Here is a 14,547-nt window from a genome sequence, read left to right on the forward strand (position 1 = left end):
CATTGTGTCTCTTATATTTAATTCCGATGCGATTTCTGTGTTTCATCGACAATGGGAAGGTGCAAGGGATACAGTAAACCGCCAGAGGTGCATCGGAATGTAAAACTGGTGACACAGGAATCGCTCAAAACATAGACAGTAGGAAAACTCAGTCTTCCTGTACTGAAGTCGGCATTGTGTCTCTTATATTTAATTTCACTGCAATTTGTGGGTTTCATCGCCAATGGGATGGTCCAGGGGATACAGTAAACCTGCAGATGTGCATCGGAATGTAAAACTGGTGACACAGGAAACGCTCAAAACAATGACTGTAAGTAGACTGTTTTCTTGTACTTAAGTCGGCATGTGTCTCTTATATTAAATTCCGATGCAATTGCTGTGTTTCATCGTCAATGGGAAGATCCAAGGGATACAGTAAACCTGCAATGGTGCATCGGAATGTAAAACTAGTGACACAGGAAACGCTCTAAACATAGACAGTAGGAAGACTCAGTCATGCTGTACTTAAGTCGGCATTGTGTCTCTTATATTTAGTTCCGATGCTATTTCTGTGTTTCATCGTCACTGTGAAGGACCAAGGGATACAGTAAACCTACAAAGGTGCATCAGAATGTAAAACTGGTGACACAGGAAACGCTAAAAACATAGACAGCAGGAAGACTCAGTCTTCCTGTACTTAAGTCGGCATTGTGTCTCTTACATTTAATTCCAATGCAATTTCTGTGTTTCATTGTCAATGGGAAGGTCCAAGGGATACAGTAAACCTGCATAGGTGCATCGGAATGTAAAACTAGTGACACAGGAAACACTCAAAACATAGACAGTAGGAAGACTCAGTCTTCCTGTACTTAAGTCGGCATTGTGTCTCCTATATTTAATTCCGATGCAATTTCTGTGTTTCATCGTCAATGGGAAGGTCGAAGGGATACAGTAAACCTGCAGAGGTGCATCGGAATGTAAAACTGGTGACACAGGAAACGCTCAAAACATAGACAGTAGGAAGACTCAGTCTTCCTGTACTTAAGTCGGCATTGTGTCTCTTATATTTATTTCCGATTAAATTTCTGTGTTTCATCGTGAATGGGAAGGTCGAAGGGATATAGTAAACATGCAGAGGTGCATCGAAAAGTAAAACTGATGACACAGGAAACGCTCAAAACATAGACAGTAGGGAGACTTAGTCTTCCTGTACTTAAGTCGGCATTGTGTCTCTTATATTTAATTTCCATGCAATTTGTGTGTTTCATCGCCAATGGGAAGGTCCAAGGGATACAGTAAACCTGCAGAGGTGCATCGGAATGTAAAACTAGTCACTCAGGGAACGCTCAAATCATAGACAAGAGGAAGACTAAGTCTTCCTGTACTTAGGACGGCATTGTGACTCTTATATTTAATTCCGATGCAATTTCTGATTTTCATCGTCAATGGGAAGGTCCAAGGGATACCGTAAACCTACAAAGGTGCATCGGAATGTAAAACTAGTGACACAGGAAACGCTCAAATCATAGACAGTAGGAAGACTCATTCTTCCTGTACTTAAGTCGGCATTGTGTCTCTTATATTTAATTCCGATGCAATTTCTGTGTTTCATCGTCAATGGGAGGATCGAAGAGATACAGTAAACCTGCAGAGGTGCATCGGAATGTAAAACTGGTGACACAGGAAACGCTCAAGATATAGACAGTAGGAAGACTCAGTCCTCCTGTACTTAAGTCGGCATTATGTCTCTTATATTTTTTTACGATTAAATTTCTGTGTTTCATCGTGAATGGGAAGGTCCAAGGGATATAGTAAACATGCAGAGGTACATCGGAAAGTAAAATTGGTGACACAGGAAACGCTCAAATTATAGACAGTAGGAAAACTCAGTCTTCCTGTACTTAAGTCGGCATTGTGTCTCTTATATTTAATTCCGATGCAATTTCTGTGTTTCATCGTCAATGGGAAGGTCCAAGGGATACAGTAAACCTGCAGAGTTGCATCAGAATGTAAAACTGGTGACACAGGAAACGCTCAAAACATAGACAGTAGAAAGACTCAGTCTTCCTGTACTTAAGACGGCATTGTGACTCTTATATTTAATTCCGATGCAATTTCTGATTTTCATCGTCAATGGGAAGGTCCAAGGGATACAGTAAACCTGCAGAGGTGCATCCGAATGTAAAACTGGTGACACAGGAAACGCTCAAAACATAGACAGTAGGAAGTCTCAGACTTCCTGTACTTAAGTCGGCATTGTGTCTCTTATATTTAATTCCGATGCGATTTCTGTGTTTCATCGACAATGGGAAGGTGCAAGGGATACAGTAAACCGCCAGAGGTGCATCGGAATGTAAAAGTGGTGACACAGGAACCGCTCAAAACATAGACAGTTGGAAAACTCAGTCTTCCTGTACTTAAGTCGGCATTGTGTCTCTTATATTTAATTTCGATGCAATTTGTGTGTTTCATCGCCAATGGGATGGTCCAGGGGATACAGTAAACCTGCAGAAGTGCATCGGAATGTAAAACTGGTGACACAGGAAACGCTCAAAACATTGACTGTAAGAAGACTGTTTTCTTGTACTTAAGTCGGCATTGTGTCTCTTATATTTAATTCCGATGCAATTTCTGTGTTTCATCGTGAATGGGAAGGTCCAAGGGATACAGTAAACCTGCAGAGGTGCATCAGAATGTAAAACTGGTGACACAGGAAACGCTCAAAACATAGACAGTAGGAAAACGCTGTCTTCCTATACTTAAGTCGGCATTGTGTGTCTTATATTTAATTCCGATGCAATTTCTGTGTTTCATCGTCAATGGGAAGGTCGAAGGGATACAGTAAACCTGCAAAGGTGCATCGGAATGTAAAACTAGTGACACAGGAAACGCTCAAAACATAGACAGTAGGAAGACTCAGTCTTCCTGTACTTAAGTCGGCATTGTGTCTCTTATATTTAATTCCGATGCTATTTCTGTGTTTCATCGTCACTGTGAAGGACCAAGGGATACAGTAAACCTGCAGAGGTGCATCGGAATGTAAAACTGGTGGCACAGGAAACGCTCAAACCATAGACAGTAGGAAGACTCAGTCTTCCTGTACTTAAGTCGGCATTGTGTCTCTTATATTTATTTCCGATTAAATTTCTGTGTTTCATCGCGAATGGGAAGGTCCAAGGGATATAGTAAACATGCAGAGGTGCATCGGAAAGTAAAACTGATGACATAGGAAACGCTTAAAACATAGACAGTAGGGAGACTTAGTCTTCCCTTACTTAAGTCGGCATTGTGTATCTTATATTTAAATCCGATGCAATTTCAGTTTTTCATCGTCAATGGGAAGGTCCAAGGGATACAGTAAACCTGCAGAGGTGCATCGGAATGTAAAACTGGTGACTCAGGAAACGCTCAAATCATAGACAGTAGGAAGACTCAGTGTTCCTGTACTTAAGACGGCATTGTGACTCTTATATTTAATTCCGATGCAATTTCTGATTTTCATCGTCAATGGGAAGGTCCAAGGGATACAGTAAACCTGCAGAGGTACATCGGAATGTAAAACTGATGACACAGGAAACGCTCAAATCATTGACAGTAGGAAGACTCAGTCTTCCTGTACTTAAGTCGGCATTGTGTCTCTTATATTTAATTCCGATGCAATTTCTGTGTTTCATCTTCAATGGGAAGGTCCAAGGGATACAGTATACCTGCAGAGGTGCATCCGAATGTAAAACTGGTGACACAGGAAACGCTCAAAACATAGAGAGTAGGAAGTCTCAGACTTCCTGTACTTAAGTCGGCATTGTGTCTCTCATATTTAATTTCGATGCAATTTGTGTGTTTCATCGCCAATGGGATGGTTCAGGGGATACAGTAAACCTGCAGATGTGCATCGGAATGTAAAACTGGTGACACAAGAAACGCTCAAAACATTGACTGTAAGAAGACTGTTTTCTTGTACTTAAGTCGGCATTGTGTCTCTTATATTTAATTCCGATGTAATTTCTGTGTTTCATCGTCAATGGGAAGGTCCAAGGGATATAGTAAACCTGCAGAGGTGCATCGGAAAGTAAAACTGATGACACACGAAACGCTCAAATCATAGACAGTAGGAAGACTTAGTCTTCCTGTACTTAAGTCGGCATTGTGTCTCTTATATTTAATTCCGATGCAATTTCTCTGTTTCATCGTCACTGTGAAGGTCCAGGGGATACAGTAAACCTGTAGAGGTGCATCGGAATGTAAAACTGGTGACACAGGAAACGCTCAAATTATAGACAGTAGGAAGACTCAGTCTTCCTGTACTTAAGTCGGCATTGTGTCTCTTATATTTAATTCCGATGCAATTTCTGTGTTTCATCGTCAATGGGAAGGTCCAAGGGATACAGTAAACCTGCAGAGGTGCATCAGAATGTAAATCTGGTGACACAGGAAACGCTAAAAACATAGACAGCAGGAAGACTCAGTCTTCCTGTACTTAAGTCGGCATTGTGTCTCTTATATTTATTTTCGATTAAATTTCTGTGTTTCATCGTCAATGGGAAGGTCGAAGGGATACAGTAAACCTGCAGAGGTGCATCGGAATGTAAAACTGGTGACACAGGAAACGCTCAAAACATAGACAGTAGGAAGACTCAGTCTTCCTGTACTTAAGTCGGCATTGTGTCTCTTATATTTAATTCCGATGCGATTTCTGTGTTTCATCGACAATGGGAAGGTGCAAGGGATACAGTAAACCGCCAGAGGTGCATCGGAATGTAAAACTGGTGACACAGGAATCGCTCAAAACATAGACAGTAGGAAAACTGAGTCTTCCTGTACTTAAGTCGGCATTGTGTCTCTTATATTTAATTTCACTGCAATTTGTGTGTTTCATCGCCAATAGGATGGTCCAGGGGATACAGTAAACCTGCAGAGGTGCATCAGAATGTAAAACCGAAGGCACAGGAAACGCTCAATACATAGACAGTAGGAAGACTCAGTCTTCCTGCACTTAAGTCGGCATTGTGTCTCTTATATTTATTTCCGATGAAATATCTGTGTTTCATCGTGAATGGGAAGGTCCAAGGGATATAGTAAACCTGCTGAGGTGCATCGGAAAGTAAAACTGATGACACAGGAAACGCTCAAATCACAGACAGTAGGAAGACTTAGTCTTCCTGTACTTAAGTCGGCATTGTGTCTCTTATATTTAATTCCGATGCAATTTCTGTGTTTCATCGTCAATGGGAAGGTCCAAGGGATACAGTAAACCTGCAGAGGTGCATCAGAATGTAAAACTGGTGACACAGGAAACTCTAAAAACATAGACAGTAGGAAGACTCAGTCTTCCTGTACTTAAGTCGGCATTGTGTCTCTTTTAATTAATTCCGATGCAATTTCTGTGTTTCAACGTCAATGGGAAGGTCCAAGGGATACGGTAAACCTGAAGAGGTGCATCGAAATGTAAAACTAGTGGGACATGAAACGCTCAAAACATAGACAGTAGGAAGCATCAATCCTCCGGTACTTAAGTCGGCATTGTGTTTCTTATATTTAATATCGATGCAATTTGTGTGTTTAATCGCCAATGAGAAGGTCCAAGGGATACAGTAAACATGCAGAGGTGCATCGGAATGTAAAACTGGTGACACAGGATACGCTCAAAACATTGACCGTAAGAAGACTGTTTTCTGGTACTTAAGTCGGCATTGTGTCTCTTATATTTAATTCCGATGCAATTTCTGTGTTTCATCGTCACTGTGAAGGTCCAAGTGATACAGTAAACCTGTAGAGGTGCGTCAGAATGTACAACTGGTGACACAGGAAACGCTCAAATTATAGACAGTAGGAAGACTCAGTCTTCCTGTACTTTAGTCGGCACTGTGTCTCTTATATTTAACTCCGATGCAATTTCTGTGTTTCATCGTCAATAGGAAGGTCCAAGGGATACAATAAAACTGCAGAGGTGCATCAGAATGTAAAACTGGTGACACAGGAAACGCTCAAAACATAGACTGTAGGAAGACTCAGTCTTCCTGTACTTAAGACGGCATTGTGACTCTTATATTTAATTCCGATGCAATTTCTGATTTTCATCGTCAATGGGAAGGTCCAAGGGATACAGTAAACCTGCAGAGGTGCATCCGAATGTAAAACTGGTGACACAGGAAACGCTCAAAACATAGACAGTAGGAAGTCTCAGACTTCCTGTACTTAAGTCGGCATTGTGTCTCTTATATTTAATTCCGATGCGATTTCTGTGTTTCATCGACAATGGGAAGGTGCAAGGGATACAGTAAACCGCCAGAGGTGCATCGGAATGTAAAAGTGGTGACACAGGAACCGCTCAAAACATAGACAGTTGGAAAACTCAGTCTTCCTGTACTTAAGTCGGCATTGTGTCTCTTATATTTAATTTCGATGCAATTTGTGTGTTTCATCGCCAATGGGATGGTCCAGGGGATACAGTAAACCTGCAGAAGTGCATCGGAATGTAAAACTGGTGACACAGGAAACGCTCAAAACATTGACTGTAAGAAGACTGTTTTCTTGTACTTAAGTCGGCATTGTGTCTCTTATATTTAATTCCGATGCAATTTCTGTGTTTCATCGTGAATGGGAAGGTCCAAGGGATACAGTAAACCTGCAGAGGTGCATCAGAATGTAAAACTGGTGACACAGGAAACGCTCAAAACATAGACAGTAGGAAAACGCTGTCTTCCTATACTTAAGTCGGCATTGTGTGTCTTATATTTAATTCCGATGCAATTTCTGTGTTTCATCGTCAATGGGAAGGTCGAAGGGATACAGTAAACCTGCAAAGGTGCATCGGAATGTAAAACTAGTGACACAGGAAACGCTCAAAACATAGACAGTAGGAAGACTCAGTCTTCCTGTACTTAAGTCGGCATTGTGTCTCTTATATTTAATTCCGATGCTATTTCTGTGTTTCATCGTCACTGTGAAGGACCAAGGGATACAGTAAACCTGCAGAGGTGCATCGGAATGTAAAACTGGTGGCACAGGAAACGCTCAAACCATAGACAGTAGGAAGACTCAGTCTTCCTGTACTTAAGTCGGCATTGTGTCTCTTATATTTATTTCCGATTAAATTTCTGTGTTTCATCGCGAATGGGAAGGTCCAAGGGATATAGTAAACATGCAGAGGTGCATCGGAAAGTAAAACTGATGACATAGGAAACGCTTAAAACATAGACAGTAGGGAGACTTAGTCTTCCCTTACTTAAGTCGGCATTGTGTATCTTATATTTAAATCCGATGCAATTTCAGTTTTTCATCGTCAATGGGAAGGTCCAAGGGATACAGTAAACCTGCAGAGGTGCATCGGAATGTAAAACTGGTGACTCAGGAAACGCTCAAATCATAGACAGTAGGAAGACTCAGTGTTCCTGTACTTAAGACGGCATTGTGACTCTTATATTTAATTCCGATGCAATTTCTGATTTTCATCGTCAATGGGAAGGTCCAAGGGATACAGTAAACCTGCAGAGGTACATCGGAATGTAAAACTGATGACACAGGAAACGCTCAAATCATTGACAGTAGGAAGACTCAGTCTTCCTGTACTTAAGTCGGCATTGTGTCTCTTATATTTAATTCCGATGCAATTTCTGTGTTTCATCTTCAATGGGAAGGTCCAAGGGATACAGTATACCTGCAGAGGTGCATCCGAATGTAAAACTGGTGACACAGGAAACGCTCAAAACATAGAGAGTAGGAAGTCTCAGACTTCCTGTACTTAAGTCGGCATTGTGTCTCTCATATTTAATTTCGATGCAATTTGTGTGTTTCATCGCCAATGGGATGGTTCAGGGGATACAGTAAACCTGCAGATGTGCATCGGAATGTAAAACTGGTGACACAAGAAACGCTCAAAACATTGACTGTAAGAAGACTGTTTTCTTGTACTTAAGTCGGCATTGTGTCTCTTATATTTAATTCCGATGTAATTTCTGTGTTTCATCGTCAATGGGAAGGTCCAAGGGATATAGTAAACCTGCAGAGGTGCATCGGAAAGTAAAACTGATGACACACGAAACGCTCAAATCATAGACAGTAGGAAGACTTAGTCTTCCTGTACTTAAGTCGGCATTGTGTCTCTTATATTTAATTCCGATGCAATTTCTCTGTTTCATCGTCACTGTGAAGGTCCAGGGGATACAGTAAACCTGTAGAGGTGCATCGGAATGTAAAACTGGTGACACAGGAAACGCTCAAATTATAGACAGTAGGAAGACTCAGTCTTCCTGTACTTAAGTCGGCATTGTGTCTCTTATATTTAATTCCGATGCAATTTCTGTGTTTCATCGTCAATGGGAAGGTCCAAGGGATACAGTAAACCTGCAGAGGTGCATCAGAATGTAAATCTGGTGACACAGGAAACGCTAAAAACATAGACAGCAGGAAGACTCAGTCTTCCTGTACTTAAGTCGGCATTGTGTCTCTTATATTTATTTTCGATTAAATTTCTGTGTTTCATCGTCAATGGGAAGGTCGAAGGGATACAGTAAACCTGCAGAGGTGCATCGGAATGTAAAACTGGTGACACAGGAAACGCTCAAAACATAGACAGTAGGAAGACTCAGTCTTCCTGTACTTAAGTCGGCATTGTGTCTCTTATATTTAATTCCGATGCGATTTCTGTGTTTCATCGACAATGGGAAGGTGCAAGGGATACAGTAAACCGCCAGAGGTGCATCGGAATGTAAAACTGGTGACACAGGAATCGCTCAAAACATAGACAGTAGGAAAACTGAGTCTTCCTGTACTTAAGTCGGCATTGTGTCTCTTATATTTAATTTCACTGCAATTTGTGTGTTTCATCGCCAATAGGATGGTCCAGGGGATACAGTAAACCTGCAGAGGTGCATCAGAATGTAAAACCGAAGGCACAGGAAACGCTCAATACATAGACAGTAGGAAGACTCAGTCTTCCTGCACTTAAGTCGGCATTGTGTCTCTTATATTTATTTCCGATGAAATATCTGTGTTTCATCGTGAATGGGAAGGTCCAAGGGATATAGTAAACCTGCTGAGGTGCATCGGAAAGTAAAACTGATGACACAGGAAACGCTCAAATCACAGACAGTAGGAAGACTTAGTCTTCCTGTACTTAAGTCGGCATTGTGTCTCTTATATTTAATTCCGATGCAATTTCTGTGTTTCATCGTCAATGGGAAGGTCCAAGGGATACAGTAAACCTGCAGAGGTGCATCAGAATGTAAAACTGGTGACACAGGAAACTCTAAAAACATAGACAGTAGGAAGACTCAGTCTTCCTGTACTTAAGTCGGCATTGTGTCTCTTTTAATTAATTCCGATGCAATTTCTGTGTTTCAACGTCAATGGGAAGGTCCAAGGGATACGGTAAACCTGAAGAGGTGCATCGAAATGTAAAACTAGTGGGACATGAAACGCTCAAAACATAGACAGTAGGAAGCATCAATCCTCCGGTACTTAAGTCGGCATTGTGTTTCTTATATTTAATATCGATGCAATTTGTGTGTTTAATCGCCAATGAGAAGGTCCAAGGGATACAGTAAACATGCAGAGGTGCATCGGAATGTAAAACTGGTGACACAGGATACGCTCAAAACATTGACCGTAAGAAGACTGTTTTCTGGTACTTAAGTCGGCATTGTGTCTCTTATATTTAATTCCGATGCAATTTCTGTGTTTCATCGTCACTGTGAAGGTCCAAGTGATACAGTAAACCTGTAGAGGTGCGTCAGAATGTACAACTGGTGACACAGGAAACGCTCAAATTATAGACAGTAGGAAGACTCAGTCTTCCTGTACTTTAGTCGGCACTGTGTCTCTTATATTTAACTCCGATGCAATTTCTGTGTTTCATCGTCAATAGGAAGGTCCAAGGGATACAATAAAACTGCAGAGGTGCATCAGAATGTAAAACTGGTGACACAGGAAACGCTCAAAACATAGACTGTAGGAAGACTCAGTCTTCCTGTACTTAAGTCGGCATTGTGTCTCTTATATTTAATTCCGATGCAATTTCTGTGTTTCAACGTCAATGGGAAGGTCCAAGGGATACGGTAAACCTGAAGAGGTGCATCGAAATGTAAAACTAGTGGGACATGAAACGCTCAAAACATAGACAGTAGGAAGCATCAATCTTCCTGTACTTAAGTCGGCATTGTGTCTCTTATTTTTAATTCCGATGCAGTTTCTGTATTTCATCGTCAATGGGAAGGTCCAAGGGATACAGTAAACCTGCAGAGGTGCATCGGAATGTATAACTGGTGACACAGGAAACGCTCAAAAAATAGACAGTAGGAAGACACAGTCTTCCTGTACTTAATTCGGCATTGTGTCTCTTATATTTAATTCAGATGCTATTTCTGTGTTTCATCGTCACTGTGATGGTCCAAGGGATACAGTAAACCTGCAGAGGTTCATCGGTATGTAAAACTGGTGACACAGGATACGCTCAAAGCATAGACAGTAGGAAGACTCAGTCTTCCTGTTCTTATGTCGGCATTGGGTCTCTTATATTTAATTCCGATGCAATTTCTTTGTTTCATCGTCAATGGGAAGGTCCAAGGGATACAGTAAACCTGCAGAGGTGCATCAGAATGTAAAACTGGTGACACAGGAAGCGCTCAAAACATAGACAGTAGGAAGACTCAGTCTTCCTGTACTTAAGTCTCCATTGTGTCTCTTATATTTACTTCCGATGAAATTTCTGTGTTTCATCGTGAATGGGAAGATCCAAGGGATACAGTAAACCTGCACAGGTGCATCGGAATGTAAAACTGATGACGCAGGAATCGCTCAAAACATAGACAGTAGGGAGACTTAGTTTTCCTGTACTTAAGTCAGCATTGTGTCTCTTACTTTTAACTCCGATGCAATTTCTGTGTTTCACCGTCAATGGGAAGGTCCAAGGGATACAGTAAACCTGCAGAGGCGCAATGGAATTTAAACCTGGTGACACAGGAAACGCTCAAAACATAGACCGTAAGAAGACTCAGTTTTCATGTACTTAAGTCGGCGTTGTGTCTCTTATATATAATTCCGATGCAATTTCTGATTTTCATCGTCAATGGGAAGGTCCAAGGGATACAGTAAACCTGCAGAGGTGCATCGGAATGTAAAACTGATGACACAGGAAACGCTCAAATCATAGACAGTAGGAAGACTCAGTCTTCCTGTACTTAAGTCGGTATTGTGTCTCTTATATTTAATTCCGATGCAATTTCTGTGTTTCATCGTCAATGGGATGGTCCAGGGGATACAGTAAACCTGCAGATGTGCATCGGAATGTAAAACTGGTGACACAGGAAACGCTCAAAACATAGACCGTAAAAAGACTCAGTTTTCTTGTACTTAAGTCGGCGTTGTGTCTCTTATATTTAATTCCGATGCAATTTCTGTGTTTCATCGTCAATGGGAAGGTCCAATGGATACAGTAAACCTGCAGAGGTCCATCGGAATGTAAAACTGGTGACACAGGAAACGCTCAAAGCATAGACAGTAGGAAGACTCAGTCTTCCTGTACTTAAGTCGGCATTGTGTCTCTTATATATTAATTTCGATGCAATTTGTTTCTTTCATCGCCAATAGGATGGTCCAGGGGATACAGTAAACCTGCAGATGTGCATCGGAATGTAAAACTGGTGACACAGGAAACGCTCAAAGCATTGACTGTAAGAAGACTCTTTTCTTGTACTTAAGTCGGCATTGTGTCTCTTATATATAATTCCGATGCAATTTCTGTGTTTCGTCGTCAATGGGAAGGTCCAAGGGATACAGTAAATCTGCAGAGGTGCATCAGAATGTAAAACTGGTGACACAGGAAACGCTCAAAGCATAGACAGTAGGAAGACACAGTCTTCCTGTACTTAAGTCGGCATCGTGTCTCTTATATTTAATTCCGATGCTATTTCTGTGTTTCATCGTCACTGTGATGGTCCAAGGGATACAGTAAACCTGCAGAGGTGCATCGGTATGTAAAACTGGTGACACAGGATACGCTCAAAGCATAGACAGTAGGAAGACTCAGTCTTCCTGTTCTTATGTCGGCATTGGGTCTCTTATATTTAATTCCGATGCAATTTCTGTGTTTCATCGTCAATGGGAAGGTCCAAGGGATACAGTAAACCTGCAGAGGTGCATCAGAATGTAAAACTGGTGACACAGGAAACGCTCAAAACACAGACAGTAGGAAGACTCAGTCTTACTGTACTTAAGTCGGCATTGTGTCTCCCATTTTTAATTCCGGTGCGATTTCTGTGTTTCATCGACAATGGGAAGGTCCAAGGGATACAGTAAACCGGCAGAGGTGCATCGGAATGTAAAACTGGTGACACAGGAAACGCTCAAACATAGACCGTAAGAACACTCAGTTTTCTTGTGCTAAAGTCGGCGTTGTGTCTCTTATATTTAATTCCGATGCAATTTCTGTGTTTAATCGTTAATGGGAAGGTCCAATGGATACAGTAAACCTGCAGAGGCACATCGGAATGTAAAACTGGTGACACAGGCAACGCTCAAAAAATAGACAGTAGGAAGACTCAGTCTTCCTGTACTTAAGTCGGCATTGTGTCTCTTATATTTAACTCCGATGCAATTTCTGTGTTTCATGGTCAATGGGAAGGTCCAAGGGATACAATATACCTGCAGAGGTGCATCGGAATCTAAAACTAGTGACACAGGAAACGTTCAAACATAGACAGTAGGAAGACTCAGTCTTCCTGTACTTAAGTCGGCATTGAGTCTCTTAAATTTAATTCCGATGCAATTTCTGTGTTTCATCGTCAATGGGAAGGTCCAAGGGATACAGTAAACCTGCAGAGGTGCATCGGAATGTAAAACTGGTGACACAGGAAACGCTCAAATCATAGACAGTAGGAAGACTCAGTCTTCCTGTACATAAGTCTGCATTGTGTTTCTTATATTTACTTCCAATGAAATTTCTGTGTTTCATCGTGAATGGGAAGATCCAAGGGATACAGTAAACCTGCACAGGTGCATCGGAATGTAAAACTGATGACGCAGGAATCGCTCAAAACATAGACAGTAGGGAGACTTAGTCTTCCTGTACTTAAGTCAGCATTGTGTCTCTTACTTTTAACTCCGATGCAATTTCTGTGTTTCACCGTCAATGGGAAGGTCCAACGGATACAGTAAACCTGCAGAGGCGCAATGGAATTTAAACCTGGTGACACAGGAAACGCTCAAAACATAGACCGTAAGAAGACTCAGTTTTCATGTACTTAAGTCGGCGTTGTGTCTCTTATATATAATTCCGATGCAATTTCTGATTTTCATCGTCAATGGGAAGGTCCAAGGGATACAGTAAACCTGCAGAGGTGCATCGGAATGTAAAACTGATGACACAGGAAACGCTCAAATCATAGACAGTAGGAAGACTCAGTCTTCCTGTACTTAAGTCGGTATTGTGTCTCTTATATTTAATTCCGATGCAATTTCTGTGTTTCATCGTCAATGGGATGGTCCAGGGGATACAGTAAACCTGCAGATGTGCATCGGAATGTAAAACTGGTGACACAGGAAACGCTCAAATCATAGACCGTAAAAAGACTCAGTTTTCTTGTACTTACGTCGGCGTTGTGTCTCTTATATTTAATTCCGATGCAATTTCTGTGTTTCATCGTCAATGGGAAGGTCCAATGGATACAGTAAACCTGCAGAGGTCCATCGGATTGTAAAACTGGTGACACAGGAAACGCTCAAAGCATAGACAGTAGGAAGACTCAGTCTTCATGAACTTAAGTCGGCATTGTGTCTCTTATATATTAATTTCGATGCAATTTGTTTGTTTAATCGCCAATGGGATGGTCCAGGGGATACAGTAAACCTGCAGATGTGCATCGGAATGTAAAACTGGTGACACAGGAAACGCTCAAAGCATTGACTGTAAGAAGACTCTTTTCTTGTACTTAAGTCGGCATTGTGTCTCTTATATATAATTCCGATGCAATTTCTGTGTTTCATCTTTAATGGGAAGGTCCAAGGGATACAGTAAATCTGCAGCGGTGCATCAGAATGTAAAACTGGTGACATAGGAAAAGCTCAAAACATAGACAGTAGGAAGACACAGTCTTCCTGTACTTAAGTCGGCATTGTGTCTCTTATATTTAATTCCGATGCGATTTCTGTGTTTCATCGACAATGGGAAAGTGCAAGGAATACAGTAAACCGGCAGAGGTGCATCGGAATGTAAAACTGGTGACACAGGAAACGCTCAAAACATAGACCGTAAAAAGACTCAGTTTTCTTGTACTTAAGTCGGCGTTGTGTCTCTTATATTTAATTCCGATGCAATATCTGTGTTTCATCGCCAATGGGAGGGTCCAATGGATACAGTAAACCTGCAGAGGTCCATCGGAATGTAAAACTGGTGACACGTGAAACGCTCAAAACATAGACAGTAGGAAGACTCAGTCTTCCTGTACTTAAGTCGGCATTGTGTGTCTTATATTTAATTCCGATGCAATTTCTGTGTTTCATCGTCAGTGGGAAGGTCCAAGGGATACAGTAAACCTGCAGAGGCGCATCGGAATGTACAACAGGTGACACAGG

Source organism: Schistocerca nitens, chromosome 1 (genome assembly GCF_023898315.1).
Source record: "Schistocerca nitens isolate TAMUIC-IGC-003100 chromosome 1, iqSchNite1.1, whole genome shotgun sequence".
NCBI lineage: Eukaryota > Metazoa > Arthropoda > Insecta > Orthoptera > Acrididae > Schistocerca > Schistocerca nitens.